Genomic DNA, 24621 nt, shown 5'->3' with positions numbered 1-24621 from the left:
TTCAGCTTCTAGAGCTTGAATTAACTGTTCTTTAATTGCTGGATCAAGGTCTAATTCATTGATTTTTGATTTAGCCTTTGATTTACATCTATTGGCATAGTGTCCTGTTTGACCACATTTATAACATTTAACTTCTGATTTATTTTTACTTTTAGTTTTACTGGTTAATTTTTTTGGATAAAACTTCTTGGTAGGTTTCGGATGGCTGGTCTTATGAGACTTCTTTCGGAAAGGTTTAGAAGATTTTTTGTGAGAAATTTTTTGGGTTTTATTTGGATATTTTATAACTGGTTCATAAGCAAACTGTTCACAGAATTCACATAATTCTTTTCTTCCTGTTAAATTCTGTTGTTTCATTTGATAATGGAGTTTAAGGTCATTACAAAGGGAAAGACCTTCATCAGTAATTATGGAACAAAGTTGTCCATAAGTATACTGGTCATAAGGAATAGACATCTGGTCATGGCGATCCCGAAGTTTTTTCCTAACACGTTCGGCAAAAAGAGTAGGAAGGCCATCAATAAACTTGGCTTTCCAGTGAGTACTGTTAGCATCAGGTCGTTGGGTGACCTTAAGGAGAAAGACATCCTTATACCATCGGAAATGGGTCAAGGAGGGACAACGAAGATTCTGGAGTAATTCGCGTCCACGATCTTGAGTAGAAGTACTGGTACCAACAAAATGGAGGATGATGGTCTGGATCAAGGTATAGACAGCATCCTGTTGTTGGATAGGCTGTTGCGTAGTTGGATCTACTTCAAGTTTAACAGCTGTAAGAATTTCGGTTTGCTGGATGGGAGTAAGAATATTATCCCACCATCCTTTGAGAATACCGGTAAAGCCATTAATGATAAACTTAGCTATGGCCTGGTCATTGTTACTGTACTGGCGACACACGGTTGCATACATCATTATCTGGTGTAGCTTCTTATAAATGCCATATTTAGATTCACCATCGATATTCCATTCATAAATGGTTTTACCATGATAACTACCCTGGTCATTAAGATATGTTTCTTCATAGAGAAGATCGGGTGGAGTAGGTCTGGAATAATAATTCCTGGTATAAGGTAAAGTAGCTGGTCGGGAAGAAGTGTAAGAATGAAGTTTACTGACAGTTGACGGTTCTTGGAAATTCATTTGAATTTCAGAGATCTGTTCTAGAGAGAGAGTATCTTGGTCCTGATTAGGGCCAGCCTTCAACATATGGATTGAGCCACTAGATGGGCCTGGTGGCTTAAGAGGTTCTGGAGGGCGAACATTTAGAGTTTGCATTTTCTGTAAGAGAGTATCCATAAACTCAGTATTAGACGCCTTTAATTTGAAATTAGTAATGTCTAATGGTGGTTTAATGGATACTGGATGGAGTGTTGACATTCCGGTTACTGGTGGAGCTAAAGTCCTATCCTTGAAGGTAGAAATGGCTTCTTCAACTCTGCTTAACTGTTTACCTATAGTCTGACAGATAAGGTTAGTATAATTATTCTGTCTGGCTAGAGATCCTTCGGCTTTAGTTAATTTTGATGATTGTGCATCAATATATGTTGTGGCCAAAAGAGGTTGTTTGGTGGTTTCTTCATTAGGTGCTAATTCTAAAGCTTGTGGAGGAGGATGGACAGAATGAATGACTTGGCCTTCTGTAGTAGTCCAAGTCTTATATTGATCTTCGATTACAGTTAATTGGGGTTGAGTGACTGTATGATACCATCCAACGAAGGGTATGATTTTCTGATGTAACTCAAGGTATTGGTAGAATTGAGTTTTATATTCAGCTAATTGTTCAGGGGTATGATTAGTAAAATACCAATCTCTGAATTCTTTATATTTTTGCTGGTTAAATTCCTGGTTTATTATTTTCCTATTTTCACTTCCTGGTGTAAAATCCATTAAATTTCAAAATTCATATCACTGGCCGTTGGGCTATCTGGTGATGGAGTTGGTGCAGTATAAACTCCATGAGGAATTCGGTTCTGGGAAAGTCGAACTCCCTGGATTTCTGAAGTCATAGGATCATCCTGTGGATCACTAGGTGGTCTACTAGGAGGCCTAGAGGGTATCTATTGAAGAATGTTTTCAATCTGTCTTCGAGTAGGTAGATTATCCACAGATTGACGACTGGATTCGGGAAGGTCCACATGATAAGGCGGAACAGATCTGAAGCTATGATTAGAAAAACTTCTAGGTGCAGTTCTAAAACTAGCATTAGAAGAGTTGCTCCTGGTAAGCTGGGGTCGCTGGAATTGGAGATAAGCATGACCTCCCTGAGTCTGAATAACATCATCGATGTTATGTTGGATAAGCGGTTTTGGGGGAACAGCATTAGGTATTTCCCATCTATCTGGAAAGGTGATGTCCTTCCAAGGAATTAGCTTAGGGACAGCAACCTGACTACTGTAAAGATTGGTTTCAATTAATACTGTTTGACTTGTTTCGGTTTTCTTTTTTACATACGGATTTAAGGTTGTTAAAGCCTTTATGTAATTCTGGAGTGTACTGAAAAGGGTGGAGTACCTGGTTTATAATTATACCCATGAGTAAGAACTAACTTTCCCTTGATATTTTACCCAATTCAGTAAGAACAGAATATAATGATTGGCATGTGGCTTATTCCCGTGCTTATTCATTTTTAAACAAAAACAGAGAATTATCTATCAGCAAATCTGTTGTTCATTTCTCTATCTGATTTGGTATTCCATGGATATGGAAATGGGACTTTGCATGCGATTACCAGAATAAAGTTCCCCGTTTAAAAAGAATCTTTTTTGTCAAATAGTGGGATAAAATGGATCTTAAGGATCTCCTTCTGAAAATTCAACAGCACACTAAAGCTTGTTGGGAATCAGTAAAGCAACCAGCACTACCAACACCATCCTCTTCACCAGCCATGAATCCTTTTGTTCAAATACAGAAAGAGTTAAAACAGAAATATCCCCATCTTTCAGATAACGAATTAATTGTCAAAAGTATGGGTTATCTGAAGGAACAATTTCTCCAATCTGTTAATCCAGAAGATGACGTCTCAATGAGATCAGGTACCAGTCAACCTCCATCCGAGCCCGATTCTGATCCAGCTGAACACGTGTTAGCTGGCGAGTCCCAATCTGAAGATGATGTGGAACCCAACCTTGGCGACTTTTGGGATTCCCTCACAGCTGTAATTGCAGAAAAGATGGCCAAAGACAAAAACAATAAAGGTAAGGGCCCCGAGCAGTAAGCGTCGGCACAACAGGACAAAGCAACTTTTGCTAAGCAGAGCTTCGCCATCAGGATAAGGAAAAGTTGTTCCCCATTCCGAAAGAGCTAAAGATAAGTTGATAAGGAGGAATTCTGTCGGTGCAATCGAAGAAGGCCACCTGTCTATATGTAATAATTATCTTATCTTTTCTTGTATTATAAAAGGGCATGCCCTCACCCTTGTTGAGGCAGACTAGAGTTTGCACGCTTAAGTTTTTCAAGTTTTTCCTTTTGTATCTTCCAACCCCCTCTTGTAAAATATATTACTTCCTCAATAAAAGTTTGCACCTCGTGTTTAAACATGTATGCCCTCTGTTAATTTATTAGAACAATTGTTAGCAGCCAGCAATTCTGGGAACACCAGAAAAATTATTACCATAACCTTCCTGTAGACCGATATACCCAACCGTGCATTTCCGGGCAAATAGCAAAGTGTGATCAGTACTTAGAGGAAATCCAGGTCCTGATCAACGAGCAGCTAGTGGCGTGGATGGCCAGAAGGCCTCCGCCACCCCAACAGTAAGGTAATATGAGATCATATATGTCCTAATTTGTTGTATTTATATGGTTATTATATGTGTATTAATTCTTGGGTTTGCGCTTGTGTAAGGTTAATCAACTGTTAAGGTTAGTGGGACGTCACCCAAGTCGCGTAGGGTTTAGGTCGTGTTGCAGAGAGTGCGTTTGACCGCTTAATGCCCATAAATCGTTTTTATGGGCAACTTCTATTTTTAATTTTTATTCAACTTCTATTTTTATTCAAGTTATTTTTCTATTCAACTTCCTTTTTTTATTTATTTTCCAAATAGATCGTTAAGGTATAGTTGTTTCTTGAATGAACTTCCATTTTTAATTTTCTGCAACTTCCATTTTTATTTTTTTTCAACTTCCTTTTTTATTCAAGTTTCTTTTCTATTCAGCTTCATTTTTTATTTAATTTCCAAATATATCGTTAAGGTATAGTGTTTTCTGGATTGAACTTCTATTTTTAATTTCATGCAACTATCATTTTTCTTTTTCTTCAACTTCCATTTTTATTCAATTTACTTTTCTATTCAGCTTGCTTTTTTATTTAATTTACAAATAGATCGTTAAGGTATAGTGGTTTCTGGATTGAACTTCCATTTTTAATTTTACGCAACTTTCATTTTTATTATTATTTAACTTCCATTTTTATTCAAGTTATTTTTCTATTTTACTTCCTTTTTTATTTAATTTCCAAATAGATCGTTAAGGTATAATGGTTTCTTGAATTAACTTCCATTTTTAATTTTCTGCAGCTTACATTTTTATTTTTATTCAACTTCTATTTTTATTGAAGTTACTTTTCTATTCAACTTCCTTTTTTATTTAATTTCCAAATAGATCGTTAAGGTATATTGGTTTCTTGAATGAACTTCAATTTTTAATTTTCTGCAATTTCCATTTTTATTTTTTTCTACTTCTTTTTTTATTCAAGTTTCTTTTCTAATCAACTTCCTTTTTTATTTAATTTCCAAATAGATCGTTAAGGTATAGTGGTTTCTGGAATGAACTTCCATTTTTAATTTAATGCAACTTTCATTTTTATTTTCATTCAACTTCCATTTTTATTCAAGTTATTTTTCTATTTTACTTCCTTTTTTATTTAATTTCCAAATAGATCGTTAAGGTATAGTGGTTTCTTGAATGAATTTCCATTTTTAATTTTCTGCAACTTACATTTTTATTTTTTTTCAACCTCCTTTTTTTATTGAAGTTACTTTTCTTTTCAACTTCCTTTTTTATTTAATTTCCAAATAGATCGTTAAGGTATAGCTGTTTCTGGAATGAACTTCCATTTTTAACTTCATGCAACTTTCATTTTGTTTTTCTTCGTCTTCCCTTTTTATTCAATTTATTTTTCTATTCAGCTTGCATTTTTTATTTAGTTTCCAAATAGATCGTTAAGGTATAGTTGTTTCTCGAATGAATTTTCATTTTTAATTTCATGCGACTTTCATTTTTCTTTTTCTTCAACTTCCATTTTTATACAATTTACTTTTCTATTCAACTTGCTTTTTTTATTTAATTTCCAAATAGATCGTTAAGGTATAGTGGTTTCTTGAATGAACTTCCATTTTTAATTTTCGGCAACTTCCATTTTTATTTTTGGACAACTTCCTTTTTTATTTTTGGACAACTTCCTTTTTTATTCAAGTTTCTTTTCTATTCAACTTCCTTTTCTATTTAATTTCCAAATAGATCGTTAAGGTATAGTGGTTTCTGGATTGAACTTCCATTTTTAATTTCATGCAACTATCATTTTTCTTTTTCTTCAACTTCCATTTTTATTCAATTTACTTTTCTATTCAGCTTGCATTTTTATTTAATTTACAAATAGATAGTTAAGGTATAGTGGTTTTTGGATTGAACTTCCATTTTTAATTTTACGCAACTTTCAATTTTATTTTTATTCAACTTCCATTTTTATTCAAGTTATTTTTCTATTTTACTTCCTTTTTTATTTAATTTCCAAATAGATCGTTGAGGTATAGTAGTTTCTTGAATTAAATTCCATTTTTAATTTTCTGCAACTTCCATTTTTATTTTTTTTGAACTTCTTTTTTTATTCAAGTTTCTTTTCTATTCAACTTCCTTTTTTATTTAATTTCAAAATAGATCGTTAAGGTATAGTGGTTTCTTGAATGAACTTCCATTTTTAATTTTCTGCAACTTCCATTTTTGTTTTTATTTACCTTCAATTTTTGTTGAAGTTACTTTTCTATTCAACTTCCTTTTTTATTTAATTTCCAAATAGATCGTTAAGGTATAGGGGTTTCTGGAATGAACTTCTGTAACGCCCTCGAAATAATAATATTATACCCATCAATATAGGCATGCATTGATACATAAAAACTCTACATTCTTCTATTCATCAGAGTTCCATTACAAAAGGTATTACATGTTAACGACAAAAGCAAATGCCCTACGGGCTTACAGCTTTCCAAATTAACACTTAGTTACAATAAAAGAGTACTAACTCATTTACACATTAAGCCCTTGGCTTGAATTTACATGTAATACATCAAAAAGAAATAAGAGAACAAAAGTGTGTCCGCCTCTAGCCTCCAAAGCTATGTCCTTGGAGGTGGCATGCTACCTGTACCTGAAAATGATATTCCCATATAGGGTGAGCCACAGCCCAGCAGAAATACACTAAACCAATTATGAATAATGACTAAAAGATTAGCAGTTGATAGATGGTCAACACTGATACTCTCTCTTATCACACTTTATAGTTTTATGACATACAAGTCCATAATATAATCCATTTTCCAATTCCTTTCAAATTCTCAATTTACAACCATGGCTCAGAACCTGGCCAAACAACTCATATGAGACAGTAACTCATATTAAACACTTTCCCATTTCACAATAGATAAGCCTACTAGCTATATCACGAACCAACAGATAAGCATACAAGCTATATCATCACTTCCAAATATATACATACGAGCACTATCACACTTCCAATGACAAGCATATGAGCTCTGTCAACACATCAATAGATAAGCATACGAGCTCTATCTACGGAGTCCATCCCTTATCTCCTCCCAACACATCCGGTTTAGAGGTCCATCCCCTATCTTCCCCTAAACCGTGGAGTACATCCCCTATCTCCTCCAACACAACACAATGCATATAAACAATAATTATACACATCATCACACAACACATAAATTCAACGTGTTCTTTCAATCATCATACTCAATGACTCATTCTAGTGATTAGTTTCCGTTTGCCTAATCATCATGCATTGTCTACAACAATCACGACTATCCTCCACCGATAGCCCAAAGCAGTTATTTCTATACAGAAAATAAATGCAACAAATGGATATAAAATCAACATTTCCAACTAGGTGAGTGATAAATAATCCAACTACACCCTTTTATCCCATAACTTCCCAAATCAATTTCTCATTTCATAACCTCATTTCTCACGATTAATTAACCCAATTAATCAAACAATGTAATTAGGGCATTTTCCATAATTAACATTACAACCCTTAGGTTCCATTTTCATTAATGTTTTAACACTAATTTCACTTTTTCCATGCCAAACATGCATCTAGGTTTTTATATAGTTAAAACCCCAACTTTTGTAAAATTACACAAAAAGCCCCCAAACTTTCACAAAATTACCAAACCAACCCCAACGTCTCAAAATACTAAAATTTAAAGACAAAGCTCATAAAGAGGAGTAGGATATCCCTACCTCGAAGTTAGAGCTCGGATGGAGAAGGGACCAAAAACCAACGTGCTCCAAAGACCAAGATTTTCAGATCAAAACGACGCCCTCGACGATCAACACAACTTTTACAAAGGCCGAAGAGAAGGAGGACACTCTAACTAGATCAAACCCTAGAGAGAAGGGAGTATCTAGAGGGAGAGGCTCTCAAAAAGGGTTTTTAGAAGAAGTAGGAGAGAGAAAGAAAAGCAAAAAGTGATTTGAAATCACCCAGCGGATAACTCATATACGTATGACCCGCTCGAGCGGAGAACACGACGCTCGAGCGCAATAAGGCCCGCTCGAGCGCCAAGACACAAGAATAAAGCACATCTGCTCGAGCGCGAAAACCAATCCGCTCGAGTGTAGATTTCCCCCTCCCAGAACTTACACTCTGGAAGTACTACCCGCTCGAGCGCCAACAGACCCGCTCGAGCGCCACCGCTCGAGCGTAAACAAACGCGCTCGAGCGTAAAAATCACATCTGCAGAAGTTTTGCAGAGACACGAAATACTGGAGGTATGCAATCTCCGCTCGAGCGCAATAAGACCCGCTCGAGCGGACTGCCTAAAAACTGAACAACAAGGAATTGAAACCAAGGCCTAACCAACCTGTAACAACCTTCCTCAAAACATCCTAAAACTCAATCAAGGGGAATTAAAGGACGAAAACAAGGTAGATATCACTACCACTTCGCGGAACCGAGTCCGGAATACAACAGAACAGTAAGGGACAACCGGGATCGCTATAACCTCCCCCCCTTAAAGAATTTCGTCCCCGAAATTAAACACAAGTTTTTCAAAAACAGGTTTTATCCATTCTCAATAATATGACAACATAATATTAAACAACCCGACCCATTACCAGTCAATTCCATCTCTTTTCAAGAGGCATTTCACAACATATATTACAAGTGCATTATCAACATGCAATTTCTTCCATTTCCAACCATTTCCAACATACGTGGTTCACAGTTCATATCATAATCAATATACATGATATAACTCCAATTCTACAATATAGCCAACACATGCAATATCATAATCAACTTCCATATCAGGGCAAGTTCTACAACATACTTCCATTAAACAAAAACATTACCCATGTTTTACAACTTAAGACATATACAAAGCTCTTAAGTCCAACAACATTACAAAATTTAAATACAAGATTACTCATCAATAAACAAGTCCGGATATTTCTCGCGGACCTCCAACTCACGTTCCCAAGTGGCTTCCTCCACTCCGTGATGTTTCCACAAAACCTTTACCAAAGGGATGGTCTTGCCACGCAGGACTTGATCCCGCCTATCCAAGACCCGAACCAGTCTCTCCTCATACGAGGCATCCTCATCTACCTCTAAGTCAGTCCAATCCAACACATGGGACGGATCCGGCTCATACTTCCGAAGCATACTAACATGAAAGACGTTATGTACTCCGGACAACTGCGGCAGCAAAGCCAAACGATAAGCCACTTCCCCAATCCTCTCGAGGATCTCAAAGGGACCAATAAACCGAGGGGATAACTTCCCACTCTTCCCGAACCTCATCAAACCTCGCCTAGGTGATATTTTCAGAAAGACATGATCACCTACCTCAAACGCTCCTCCTACGGTCGGCATAACTCTTTTGGCGACTCTGGGCTGTAACAAGCCTCCCACGGATAAGTTCAACTTTCTCCATCGTCTCCCTAACCAACTCCGGACCCAACAAAGGTGCATCACCCACCTCGGCCCAACAAACTGGAGACCTACACGGCCGGCCATACAAGGCCTCAAACGGTGCCATACCGATGCTAGACTGAAAATTGTTGTTGTAGGCAAACTCTACCAATGGCAAGTGCCTCTCCTATGTCCCACTGAAGTCTAGGACACAACCCCGAAGCATATCCTCAAGGATCTGAATAGTACGCTCGGACTGCCCGTCAGTCTGAGGATGATAAGCCGTACTAAAGGTCAACTTAGTGCCCAAGGCACTCTGCAAACTCTGCTACAACTTAGCAGTAAAACGAGGATCTCTATCTGAGACGATCGTCACTGGGACCCCGTGCAATCTCACTATGTCCCGAATATACAAGTCGGCAAGATGATCCACCGAATCTCTCACGTGCATAGGAATGAAGTGCACCGACTTAGTCAACCGGTCTACAACCACCCAAATAGCATCACTACCCCGCTGAGTCCTCGGAAGACCTACAACGAAGTCCATAGTGACATGCTCCCACTTCCACTCGGCAATAGGCAAGGGTTGCAACAAACCCGCTGGCCTCTGGTGCTCGGCCTTCACTTGCTGGAAAGTAAGGCACTTCGATACGAAAACAGCCACGTCTCTCTTCATACCCCGCCACCAAAACTGGCGACCCAAATCCCGATACATCTTAGTGCCTCCCGGATGCACTGCAAGACGTGAATGGTGAAACTCTCGGAGTACTTCCTCTCGGCAAGACTCCGGCACAAACAAACGGTCTCGGTATCTCACACTCTGGTCGGGATACACCGTCAAACCCTTCTCAACCTTCCCACCTGAGATCTTCTCTCGGAGGGATTCGACCTCAAGGTCACCTCTCTGTGCCTCTAACACTCTAGTCACGAGTGTAGGCTGCGCAATAACAAAAAACAAGGCCGCAGCCTCAACAGATTCGCCCAGATGCAAATCAAACTCGCCAAGTACACCCAACATCTCCCATTCCCGGATGGCTATACAAGCTACATCACTGATGGATTTCCTACTAAGGGCATCGGCCACGACATTGGCCTTTCCCGGGTGATAGTGCAACTCAAAATCGTAGTCCTCAATGAACTCCATCCATCTCCTCTACCTCAAATTCAAGTCTCTCTGTGTAAATAGATACTTCAAACTCTTGTGGTCTGAGAACACCTCAAACCTCTCACCATAAAGGTAGTGCCTCCAAATCTTCAAGGCAAAGATCACTGCTGCAAACTCTAGGTCGTGTGTAGGGTAATTCTTCTCGTGAATTTTCAACTGACGTGAGCCATAAGCTACCACTTTCCCCTCTTGCATCAACACACAACCCAAACCCTCTCGTGAGGCATCACAATAAACCGCATAACCCAACCCTCTCTCCGGAATAATCAAAACCGGAGCGGTGGTCAATCTAAACTTCAGCTCTTGGAACGACTTTTCACAAGTCTCGCTCCACACAAACTTGACCCCTTTCCGCGTCAATCTAGTTAAAGGCAAAGCTAGCCTGGAGAAATCTTTCACAAACCGACGGTAATACCCAGCTAATCCCAGAAAACTGCGGATCTCAAACACACTCTTAGGCTGTGCCCAGTCTTGCACTGCCTCAATCTTGGATGTATCAACAGACACCCCTTCCCCGGATACCACGTGGCCTAAGAATTTGACTTCCCTCAGCCAGAACTCACACTTCCCAAACTTGGCATACAGTCTACGGGCTCTAAGTAACTCAAGCACTACTCTCAAGTGTGCCTCGTGCTCCTCCTCAGAAGGTGAATAGATAAGAATGTCGTCCACGAAAACGACTACAAAATGATCCAAGAATTCTCGGAAGATCCGGTTCATCAAGTCCATAAAGACTGCCGGTGCATTGGTAAGCCCGAATGGCATCACCAGAAACTTGTAATGCATACCGCGTACGGAATGCCGTCTTAGGAATATCCTCCTCCCTGACCCTCAACTGGTGGTAACCCAATCTCAAGTCTATCTTAGAGAAACAACGGGAACCCTTCAACTGGTCAAACAGATCATCTATACGGGGCATAGGGTACTTATTCTTGACCGTAGCCCAATTCAACTTCCGGTAGTCTATACACAATCTCAAGGCACCATATTTCTTTTTAGCAAAGAGGGTCGGTGCTCCCCACGGTGAAACACTAGGGCGAACAAAACCCTTATCTAACAATTCCTGGAGCTGAACTTTCAACTCAACCAACTCTGCTGGAGCAAAACGATAAGGTGCCAAAGAAATTGGCGCTGTGCCGGGCACTAAATCAATAGAGAACTCTATCTCTCGGTGAGGTGGCAAACTAACAAGGTCTTCGGGAAAGACATCCGAATACTCATAAACCACCCTCGGCAACACAAGCTGGGTCTCACCACACTCGCCACTCTCAAAGCTAGCAAGTAGACCACTAAGCTCACTCCGCCCTCGCGAATCATACCCCGGTGGCAAAATACTACCAACCCGGTCTCCCAAGAAATGGAACCACTCCCCGCTCAAGGTACATAATGTAACCCTCTGGCGGTAGCAATCAATAACAGCCCGGTATGACGATAGCCAGTCCATACCCAAAATAACATCAAAACCTTTCATGGGCATGACAACAAACGGAAAAGGAAGCCTATGGTCGGCGACCTCTATATCACAACCCCTAACACCTTGTTTCAAGATCAATTCACCCCCAAGAGGTGACACTACACAAATAGGAGATGCTAACTGTGCTAACTCCAACTCCAAAACAGATGCAAATGCAGCAGATACAAAAGAATGAAATGCACCCGTATCAATCAACACATTAGCAACCGAGTTGCAAAACAAAAAGGTACCTCTCACTACTGATGGAGCCGGTACCAGATCCTGCGCGGTAACAGTATACACGCGCCCTGTAGGCCCCTGATCCACCTGCTCACCTCTAGGAGCAAAAGACTGCTGCACAGACTGGGATGACGAAACTCCCGGGTTGGCCCTCGAGGCCTGCACAGACTGAGCTGGCTGAAATCCCTGCGTCTGCCTAGAACCAGACGCTCCTGAAGTAGCACTCAACTGCGGGCAATACCTCTTCAGGTGCCCAGGCTGACCACACTGATAGCAAGACAAGGGCTGGCCCCTGCCCTGACTCTGGCCCTGAGGTCTAGCTGAAGAAGAAGCAGCTCGCTGACTCCCTCCCTTCTGCGGGCAAACCGAAGACTTGTGACCCAGCCGGCCACACGCAAAACAAGTCAGGCCTCCCTGACTACCTCTCCCCGAGCCTGTACTCGGCACCGGAAAGGTCGATCTAGCAACTCCACTCTGAGACTGCTGAGGGTTATAACCCCTCTGTCTCCTGCCATCACTCTGACCCTCCTAACCTCGCTTGGAGCCTCTATGCTTCTCCTCGTCTTCCTCCTGCATCATAAGCTCCATATGAGCTACAGCATCCACTAAGTGTCTATACTCTCGGATGTAAGACCCACCAACTCTCAGCTTGAGGCCCCGCCTCAACTTCCGCTCAAACTCATAGCAACGGCGTTCTTCGGACGCCACCAACTCAGGAGCAAACCTGGACAAACTAGTGAATGTGGCCTCAAACTCTGCCACAGACATACCCTGTTGATTAAGCCAGCTAAACTGATCCCTCAGCTTCTCCCTAGCCACTGCAGATAAGAACCTCTCCTGGAAAGCATTTACAAATGCCTCCCATGTACCACCAACACGAGCCTTCTCGTACTTCCACCATTGACCCGCATCTCCCTTCAACTGGAAGGATGCCAAGGTCACTTTCAATGCTCCGTCCTCGATGCCAAGCATCTTGAACGTCTTACTCATTTGTTCTAACCACTCGTCAGCCTTCAGTGGTTCCTTCGGATCTCCAACAAACTCGTCTGGATTTGACCGGAAGAACTCCCTCTTCAAGAAGGAAGGCCCTGCCTCAGCTGCCTGATTCCCAGCTCTGAGAATACCCAAAGCTCCTGCTATCTCTCGTGCCAAGGTACTCATAGCCTGCTGACCTGCTGGCTCGGCCACATTGGCCTGACCAACTCCCTCCTGTACTGCCGGAACCTCCTCCGGTAAAGGCATCTCCTGCCTACCACGCCTGCCACGCCTACCGCGTCCTCGCCCTGACATCCTAATAAAGGTAACCAAGACTATTAGCACATTCACAAATGTGCCGAAGCTATAACACTCGCGTCCTAATGCATGGACAACTGTAATTCATTCCACGTAAGCACATAAACACATAAGCACTTACGAATTTCATTTCCGGATAATGATAGTTCCGAGGCGTTACTACATTTCCGGTTAGAAACAACATTGATCAAGTGCTTTTTCGACAAGATTTCCAGAAACCCAAGGGTCCAATCAACATCCTAGAAACTACATTCCATACCCACATAGTCACATAAGCATGTTATCAATTAGGCATAAAGCATATGACACTACATCTAAGTCTCTATCAAGCGAGACAAACCCATTGTGATCCTAATCACTTACCACGTACCCAAAGTATTCGAACCCGGTACGCTCTAATACCAAGTTGTAACGCCCTCGAAATAATAATATTAAACCCATCAATATAGACATGCATTGATACATAAAAACTCTACATTCTTCTATTCATCAGAGTTCCATTACAAAAGGTATTACATGTTAACGACAAAAGCAAATGCCCTACGGGCTTACAGCTTTTCAAGTTAACACTTGGTTACAATAAAGGAGCACTAACTCATTTACACATTAAGCCCTTGGCTTGAATTTACATATAATACATCAAAAAGAAATAAGACAACAAAAGTGTGTCCGCCTCTAGCCTCCGAAGCTATGTCCTTGGAGGTGGCATGCTACCTATACCTGAAAATGATATTCCCATATAGGGTGAGCCACAGCCCAGTAGAAATACACTAAACCAATTATGAACAATGACTAAAAGATTAGCAGTTGATAGATGGTCAACACTGATACTCTCTCTTATCACACTTTACAGTTTTATGACATACAAGTCCATAATATAATCCATTTTCCAATTCCTTTCAAATTCTCAATTTACAACCATGGCTCAGAACCTGGCCAAACAACTCATATGAGACAGTAACTCATATTAAACACTTTCCTATTTCACAATAGATAAGCCTACTAGCGATATCACACACCAACAGATAAGCATACAAGCTATATCATCACTTCCACAGATATGCATATGAGCACTATCACACTTCTAATGACAAGCATATGAGCTCTGTCAACACATCAATAGATAAGCATACGAGCTCTATCTACGGAGTCCATCCCCTATCTCCTCCCAACACATCCGGTTTAGAGGTCCATCCCCTATCTTCCCCTAAACCGTGGAGTACATCCCCTATCTCCTCCAACACAACACAATGCATATAAACAATAATTATACACATCATCACACAACACATAAATTCAACGTGTTCTTTCAATCATCATACTCAATGACTCATTCTAGTGATTAGTTTCCGTTTGCCTAATCATCATGCATTGTCTACAACAATCACGACTATCCTCCACCGATAGCCCAAAGCGGTTATTTCTGTACAGAAAATAAATGCAACAAATGGATATAAAATCAACATTTCCAACTAGGTGAGTGATAAATAATCCAACTACACCCTTTTATCCCATAACTTCCCAAATCAATTTCTCATTTCATAACCTCATTTTTCACGATTAATTAACCCAATTAATCAAACAATGTAATTAGGGCATTTTCTATAATTAACATTACAACCCTTAGGTTCCATTTTCATTAATGTTTTAACACTAATTTCACTTTTTCCATGCCAAACATGCATCTAGGTTTTCATATAGTTAAAACCCCAACTTTTGTAAAATTACACAAAAAGCCCCCAAACTTTCACAAAATTACCAAACCACACCCAACATCTCAAAATACTAAAATTTAAAGACAAAGCTCATAAAGAGGAGTAGGATATCCCTACCTCGAAGTTAGAGCTCGGATGGAGAAGGGACCAAAAACCAACGTGCTCCAAAGACCAAGATTTTCAGATCAAAACGATGCCCTCGACGATCAACACAACTTTTACAAAGGCCGAAGAGAAGGAGGACACTCTAACTAAATCAAACCCTAGAGAGAAGGGAGTATCTAGAGAGAGAGGCTCTCAAAAAGGGTTTTTAGAAAAAGTAGGAGAGAGAAAGAAAAGCAAAAAGTGATTTGAAATCACCCAGCGGATAACTCATATACGTATGACACGCTCGAGCGGAGAACACAACGCTCGAGCGCCAAGAACAAAACTCTGGACACGCTCGAGCGCAATAAGGCCCGCTCGAGCGCCAAGACACAAGAATAAAGCACATCCGCTCGAGCGCGAAAACCAGTCCGCTCGAGCGTAGATTTCCCCCTCCCAAAACTTACACTCTGGAAGTACTACCCGCTCGAGCGCCAACAGACCCGCTCAAGCGCCACCGCTCGAGCGTAAACAAACCCGCTCGAGCGTAAAAATCACATCTGCAGAAGTTTTGCAGAGACACGAAATACTAGAGGTATGCAATCTCCGCTCGAGTGCAATAAGACCCGCTCGAGTGGACTGCCTAAAAACTGAACAACAAGGAATTGAAACCAAGGCCTAACCAACCTGTAACAACCTTCCTCAAAACATCCTAAAACTCAATCAAGGGGAATTAAAGGACGACAACAAGGTAGATATCACTACCACTTCGCGGAACCGAGTCCGGAATACAACAGAACAGTAAGGGACAACCGGGATCGCTATAACTTCCATTTTTAATTTTATGCAACTTTCATTTTTCTTTTTCTTCAACATCCATTTTTATTCAATTTACTTTTCTATTCAGCTTGCTTTTTTATTTAATTTCCAAATAGATTCTTAAGGTATAGTGGTTTCCTTAATGAACTTCCATTTTTAATTTCATGCAACTTTCATTTTTCTTTTTCTTCAACTTCCATTTTTATTCAAATTACTTTTCTATTAACCTTCCTTTTTTATTTAATTTCCAAATAGATCGTTAAGGTATAGTGGTTTCTTGAATGAACTTCAATTTTTAATTTTCTGCAACTTCTATTTTTATTTTTATTCAACCTCTATTTTTATTCAAGTTATTTTTCTATTCAACTTCCTTTTTTATTTAATTTCCAAATAGATCGTTAAGGTATAGTGGTTTCTTGAATGAACTTCCATTTTTAATTTTCTGCAACTTCTATTTTTATTTTTATTCAACTTATTTTTCTATTCAACTTCCTTTTTTATTTATTTTCCAAATAGATCGTTAAGGTATAGTGGTTTCTTGAATGAACTTCCATTTTTAATTTTCTGCAATTTCCATTTTTATTTTTTTTCAACTTCCTTTTTTATTCAAATTTCTTTTCTATTCAGCTTCCTTTTTTATTTAATTTCCAAATAGATCGTTAAGGTATAGTGTTTTCTGTATTGAACTTCCATTTTTAATTTCATGCAACTATCATTTTTCTTTTATTTCAACTTCCATTTTTATTCAATTTACTTTTCTATTCCGCTTGCTTTTTTATTTAGTTTACAAATAGATCGTTAAGGTATAGTGGTTTCTGGAAGTGCTTTATTCTTGTGTCTTGGCGCTCGAGCGGGACTTATTGCGCTCGAGCGTGTTCAGATTTTTGCTCTTGGCGCTCGAGCGTTGTGTTCTCCGCTCGAGCAGGTCATGCGTATATGAGTTATCCGCTGGGTGATTTTAAATCACTTTTTACTTTCCTTTCTCTCTCCTACTTTTTCTAAAATCCATTTTGAGAGCTCCTCTCTCTAAAATCTTGCCTTCTCTCTAGATTTTGATCTAGCTAGGGTGAGTTCCTCACCTTCCGCCTTTGTAAAAGTTGTGTTGATCGTCGAGGGCGTCGTTTTGATCTGAGAATCTTGGTCTTTGGAGCACTTTGGTCTTGAGTCTCTTCTCCATCCAAGCTCTAACTTCGAGGTAGGGATAACCTACTCCTCACTATGGACTTTGTCTTTAAATTTTAGTATTTTGAGATGTTGGGGTTGGTTTGGTGATTTTTGTGAAAGTTTGGGGGCCTTGGTGTAATTTTTACAAAAGTTGGGGTTTTGGCCATATAAAACCTAGATGCATGTTTGGCATGGAAAAGTGAAATTAATGTTAAGACATTAATGAAAATGGAACCTAAGGGTTGAAAGGTTAATTATGGAAAATGCCCTAATTACATTGGTTAATTAATTTGCATAATTAATTATGAGAAACGAGGAATTGATTTGGAAAGATATGGGATTAAAGGGTATAGTTGGATTACTTATCACTCACCCAGTTGAAATGTTGATTATATATCCACTGTTAAATTTAATTTCGGTATAGAAATAACTGCTTTGGGCTATCGGTGGAGGATAGTCTTGATTATTGTAGACAATGCATGATGATTAGGCAAACTGAAACTAATCACTGGAATGGGTCATTGAGCATGACGGTTGAAAGAATACATTAAATTTATGCATTGTGTGATGATGTGTATAATTATTGTTCATATGCATTGTGTTGTGTTGGAGGAGATAGGAGATGTACTCCACGGTTTAGGGAAGATAGGGGATGGACCTCTCAACCGGATGTTGTTGGGAGGAGATAGGGGATGGACTCCATAGATAGAGCTCATATGCTTATCTAATAATGTGTTGACAGAGCTCATATGCTTGTCATTGGAAGTGTGATAGTGCTTTTATGCATATCTGTGGAAGTGATAATATAGCTTGTATGCTTATCTGTTGATGTGTGATATAGCTTGTATGCTTATCTGTTGGTGTGTAATATAGCTAGTATGCTTATCTATGATGAAATGGGAAAGTGCTTAATGCGAGTTATTGTCTCATATAAGTTGTTTGGCCAGGTTCTGAGCCAGGGTTATAAACTGAGAATTTGAAAAGAATTGGAAAATGAATTGTAACATGGACTTGTATGTCATGAAACTGTAAAGTGTGATAAGGAAAAGTATCAGTGTTGACCATCTATTAATTGCTAATCTTTTAGTCATTGTCCATATTTGGTTTAGTGTATTTCTACTGGGCTGTGGCTCACCCTATATGGGAATATCATATTCAGATACAGGTAGCATGCCACCTCTAAGGACTTAGCTTGGGAGGCTAGAGGCGGACACACTTTTGTTGTCATATTTCTTTTGATGTATTACATGTAAATTCAAGCCAAGGGCTTAATATGTAATTGAGTTAGTACTCTCTTTTGTAACCAAGTGTTAACTTGGAAAGCTGTAAGCCCGTAGGGCATTTGCTTTTATTGTTAACATATAATACTTTTGTAATGAAGTACTCTGATGAATAGAAGAATGTGAAGCTTTTGTATATCAATGCATGTCTATATTAATGGGTTTAATGTTGTTATTTTGAGGGCGTTACAGGATTGAACTTCCATTTTTAATTTTACGCAACTTTCATTTTATTATTATTCAACTTCCATTTTTATTCAAGTTATTTTTCTATTTTACTTCCTTTTTTATTTAATTTCCAAATAGATCATTAAGGTATAGTGGTTTCTTGAATAAACTTCCATTTTTAATTTTCTGCAACTTCCATTTTTATTTTTATTCAACTTCCATTTTTATTGAAGTTACTTTTCTATTCAACTTCCTTTTTTATTTAATTACCAAATAGATCGTTAAGGTATAGTGGTTTCTTGAATGAACTTCCATTTTTAATTTACTGCAACTTCCATTTTTATTTTTTTTCTACTTCCTTTTTTATTCAAGTTTCTTTTCTAATCAACTTCCTTTTTTATTTAATTTCCAAATAGATCGTTAAGGTATAGTGGTTTCTGGAATGAACTTCCATTTTTAATTTCATGCAACTTTCATTTTTATTTTCATTCAACTTCCATTTTTATTCAAGTTATTTTTCTATTTTACTTCCTTTTTTATTTAATTTCCAAATAGATCGTTAAGGTATAGTGGTTTCTTGAATGAATTTCCATTTTTAATTTTCTGCAACTTACATTTTTATTTTTTTTCAACCTCCTTTTTTATTGAAGTTACTTTTCTATTCAACTTCCTTTTTTATTTAATTTCCAAATAGATCGTTAAGATATAGTGGTTTCTAGAATGAACTTCCATTTTTAATTTCATGCAACTTTCATTTTGTTTTTCTTCAACTTCCCTTTTTATTCAATTTATATAGCGATCCCGGTTGTTCCTTTACTGTTCTGTTGTGTTCCGGACTCGGTTCCGTGAAGTTGGTAGTGGTATCTATCTTGTTGATGTCCTTTAATTCCCCTTGATTGAGTTTTAGGATGTTTTGAGCAGGGTTGTTACAGGTTGGTTAGGCCTTGGTTTCAATTCCTTGTTGTCCAGTTTTTAGGTGATCCGCTCGAGCGGGTCTTCTTGCGCTCGAGCAGGGATTGCACACCTCCAGTATTTCGTGTTCCTGCAAAACTTCTGCAGATGTGATTTTTACGCTCGAGCGGGTTTGTTTACGCTCGAGCGGGTCTGTTGGCGCTCAAGCGGGTAGTACCTTCTGTGTATAAGTTCTGGGAAGGGCAAATCTACGCTCGAGCGGACTGGTTTTCACGCTCAAGCGAAAGTGCTTTATTCTTGTGTCTTAGCGCTCGAGCGGGCCTTATTGCGCTCGAGCGTGTTCAGATTTTTGTTCTTGACGCTCGAGCGTTGTGTTCTCCGCTCGAGTGGGTCATACGTATATGAGTTGTCCGCTGGGTGATTTTAAATCACTTTTTGCCTTTCTTTCTCTCTCCTACTTTTTCTAAAAACCTTTTTGAGAGCCTCTCTCTCTAGAAACTCCCTTCTCTCTAGGGTTTGATCTAGTGGGAGTGTCCTCCTTCTCTTCGGCCTTTGTAAAAGTTGTGTTGATCGTCGAGGGCGTCGTTTTGATCCGAAAATCTTGGTCATTGGAGCACTTTGGTTTTGGTCTCTTCTCCATCCAAGCTCTAACTTCGTGGTAGGGATATCCTACTCCTCTTTATGAGCTTTGTCTTTAAAGTTTAGTATTTTGAGATGTTGGGGTTGGTTTGGTAATTTTGTGAAAGTTTGGGGCTTTTGTGTAAATTTACAAAAGTTTGGGTTTTAGCTATATAAAACCTAAATGCATGATTGGCTTGGAAAAGTGGAAATAATGTTAAAACATTAATGAAAATGGAACCTAAGGGTTGTAAATGTTAATTATGGAAAATGCCCTAATTACATTAGTTAATTAATTTGCACAATTAATTATGAGGAATGAGGAATTGACTGGAAAGGTATGGGATGAGAGGGTGTAGTTGGATTATTTATCGCTCACCTAGTTGAAATGTTGATTATATATCCATTATTGCATTTATTTTCTGTATAGAAATAACTGCTTTGGGCTGTCGGTAGAGGATAGTCTTGATTGTTGTAGACAATGCATGATGATTAGGCAAACTGAAACTAATCACTGGAATGGGTCATTGAGCATGACGGTTGAAAGAATACATTAAATTTATGCATTGTGTGACGATGTGTATAATTATTGTTTATATGCATTGTGTTGTGTTGGAGGAGATAGGGGATGTACTCCACGGTTTAGGGGAACATAGGGGATGAACCTCTAAACCGGATGTTCTTGGGAGGAGATAGGGGATGGACTCCATAGATAGAGCTCATATGCTTATCTAATAATGTGTTGACAGAGCTCATATGCTTGTCATTGGAAGTGTGATAGTGCTTTTATGCATATCTGTGGAAGTGATGATATAGCTTGTATGCTTATCTGTTGATATGTGATATAGCTAGTATGCTTATCTATTGTGAAATGGGAAAGTGCTTAATATGAGTTATTGTCTCATATAAGTTGTTTGGCCAGGTTCTGAACCATAATTATAAATTGAGAATTGAAAAGAATTGGAAAAATGGATTCTAACATGGACTTGTATGTCATGAAACTGTAAAGTGTGATAAGGAAAAGTATCAGTGTTAACCATCTATCAATTACTAATCTTTTAGTCATTGTCCATATTTGGTTTAGTGTATTTCTACTGGGCTGTGGCTCACCCTATATGGGAATATCATTTTCAGGTACAGGTAGCATGCCACCTCCAAGAACTTAGCTTGGGAGGCTAGAGGCGGACACACTTTTGTTGTCTTATTTCTTTTGATGTATTACATGTAAATTCAAGCCAAGGGCTTAATATGTAATTGAGTTAGTACTCTCTTTTGTAACCAAGTGTTAACTTGGAAAGCTGTAAGCCCGTAGGGCATTTGCTTTTGTTGTTAACATGTAATACTTTTGTAATGAAGTACTCTGATGAATAGAAGAATGTGAAGCTTTGTATATCAATGGATGTCTATATTAATGGGTTTAATGTTGTTATTATGAGGGCATTACAACTTGGTATCAGAGCGTACCGGGTTCGAATACTTTGGGTACGTGAGAAGTGATTAGGATCACAATGGGTTTGTCTCGCTTGATAGAGACTTAGATGTAGTGTCATATGCTATGTTCTTATTTGATAACATGCTTATGTGACTATGTGGGTATGGGATTTAGTTTCTGGGATGTTGATTGGATCCTTGGGTTTCTATGAGTCTTGTTGGAAAGGCACTTGATCAATGCTGTTTCTAACCGGAACTCTAGTAACGCCTCGGGACTATCATTATTCGGAAATGAAATTCGTAAGTGCTTATCTGTTTATGTGCTTACGTGGAATGAATTACGGTTGTCCATGCATTAGGACGTTAGTGTGTAGTTTTGGCACATTTGTGAATGTGCTAACGTTCTGTGTTACCTTTATTAGGATGTCAGGGCGAGGAAGAGGTGCTAGGCGTGGTAGGCCTGCGAGGCATGAAGCACCTTTATCGGATGATATTCCGGCAGTGCAGGAGGGAGTTGGTCAGGCCAATGTGGCCGAGCCAGCGGGTCAACAGGCTATGAGTGCCTTGGCTTGAGAGATAGCAGGAGCTTTGGGTATTCTCAGAGCTGGGAATTAGGTAGCTGAGGCAGGGCCTTCTTTCTTGAAGAGAGAGTTCTTCCGGTCTAACCCGGATGAGTTTGTTGGGGATCCAAAGGAACCACTGAAGGCTGACGAGTGGTTATAACAAATGAGTAAGACGTTCGAGATGCTTGGCATCGAGGACGGAGCTTTGAAGGTGACCTTGGCATCCTTCCAGTTGAAGGGAGATGCGGGTCAATGGTGGAAGTACAAGAAGGCTCGTGTTGGTGGTACATGGAAGGCGTTTGCAAATGCATTCCAGGAGAGATTCTTATCTGCAGTGGCTAGGGAGAAGCTGAGGGACCAGTTTAGCCATCTTAGTCAGCAGGGTATGTCTGTGGCAGAGTTTGAGGCCACTTTCACTAGTTTGTCCAGGTTTGCACCTAAGTTGGTGGCGTCCGAAGAACGTCGTTGCTATGAGTTTGAGCGGAAGTTGAGGCGGGGCCTCAAGTTGAGGGTTGGTGGGTCTTACATCCGAGAGTATAGACATTTAGTAGATACTGCAGCTCATATGGAGCTCATGATGCAGGAGGAAGACGAGGAGAAACATAGAGGCTCCAAGCGGGGCCAGGAGGGTCAGGGTGATGGCAGGAGACAGAGGGGTTATAACCCTCAGCAGTCTCACGGTGGAGTTGCTAGATCGACCTTTCCGGTGCCGAGTGCAGGCTCGGGAAGAGGCAGTCAGGGAGGCTTGACTTGTTTTGCGTGTGGCCAGCTGGGTCACAAGCCTTCGGTTTGCCCGCAGAAGGGAGGGGGTCAGCGAGCTGCTTCTTCTTCAGCTAGACCTCAGGGCCAGACTCAGGGCAGGGACCAGTCCTTGTCTTGCTATCAGTGTGGTCAGCCTGGGCACCTGTAGAGGTATTGTCCACAGTTGAGTGCTACTTCAGGAGCGTCTGGTTCTAGGCAGACGCAGAGTTATCAGCCAGCTCAGTCTGTGCAGGCCTCGAGGGCCAATCTGGGGGCTTCGTCGTCCCAGTCAGTACAGCAGTCGTATGCTCCGAGGGGTGAGCAGGTGGATCAGGGGCCTACAGGGCGCGTGTATGCTGTTACTGCGCAGGATCTAGTACCGGCTCCATCAGTAGTGAGAGGTACTTTTCTGTTTTGCAATTCGGTTGCTAGTGTGTTGATTGACACGGGTGTATCTCATTCTTTTGTATCTGCTACATTTGCATCTGTTTTGGAATTGGAGTTGGCACAGTTAGCATCTCCTATTTGTGTAGTGTCGCCTATTGGTGGTGAGTTGATCTTGAGACAAGGTGTTAGAGGTTGTGATATAGAGGTCGCCGACCATAGGCTTCCTTTTCCCTTTGTAGTTATGCCCATGAAGGGTTTTGATGTTATTTTGGGTATGGACTGGCTATCGTCATACCGGGCTGTTATTGATTGCTACCGCCAGAGGGTTACGTTATGTACCTTGAGCGGGGAGTGGTTCCATTTCCTGGGAGACCGGGTTGGTAGTGTTTTGCCACCGGAGTATGATTCGCGAGGGCGGAGTGAGCTTAGTGGTCTACTTGCCAGCTTTGAGAGTGGTGAGTGTGGTGAGACCCAGCTTGTGTTGCCGAGGGTGGTTTGTGAGTATTCGGATGTCTTTCCCGAAGACCTGGTCAGTTTGCCACCTCACCGAGAGATAGAGTTCTCTATTGATCTAGTGCCTGGTACGGCGCCGATTTCTATGGCACCTTACCGTTTTGCCCCAGCAGAGTTGGTTGAGTTGAAAGTTCAGCTCCAGGAATTGCTAGATAAGGGCTTTGTTCGCCCTAGTGTTTCACCGTGGGGAGCACCGGCCCTCTTTGCTAAAAAGAAAGATGGTGCCTTGAGATTGTGTATAGACTACCGGAAGTTGAATCGGGCTACAGTCAAGAATAAGTACCCTATGCCCCGTATAGATGATTTGTTTGACCAGTTGAAGGGTTCCCGTTGTTTCTCTAAGATAGACTTGAGATCGGGTTACCACCAGTTGAGGGTCAGGGAGGAGGATATTCCTAAGACGGCATTCCGTACGCGGTATGGCCATTATGAGTTTTTAGTGATGCCATTTGGGCTTACCAATACACCGGCAGTCTTTATGGACTTGATAAACCGGATCTTCCGGGAATTCTTGGATCGATTTGTAGTCATTTTCGTGGACGACATACTGGTTTACTCACCTTCAGAGGAGGAGCATGAGGAACACCTGAGAGTGGTGCTTGAGTTGCTTAGAGCCCATAGGCTGTATGCCAAGTTTGGGAAGTGTGAGTTCTGGCTGAGGGAAGTCAAATTCTTAGGCCATGTGGTATCCGGGGAAGGGGTGTCTGTTGATGCATCCAAGGTTGAGGCAGTGCACGATTGGGCACAGCCTAAGAGTGTGTTTGAGATCTGCAGTTTTCTGGGATTAGCTGGGTATTACCGTCGGTTTGTGAAAGATTTCTCTAGGCTAGCTTCGCCGTTGACCAGATTGACTCGGAAGGGAGTCAAATTTGTGTGGAGTGAGACTTGTGAAAAGTCGTTCCAAGAGCTGAAGGTTAGATTGACCAC

The sequence above is a fragment of the Camellia sinensis genome, unplaced genomic scaffold, assembly GCF_055761805.1.
Source record: "Camellia sinensis isolate YWXY unplaced genomic scaffold, ASM5576180v1 Unanchor1, whole genome shotgun sequence".
NCBI classification, from domain to species: Eukaryota; Viridiplantae; Streptophyta; class Magnoliopsida; order Ericales; family Theaceae; genus Camellia; species Camellia sinensis.
The sequence above is the reverse complement of the archived record's forward strand: the minus strand, read 5'-3'. Positions refer to the sequence as shown.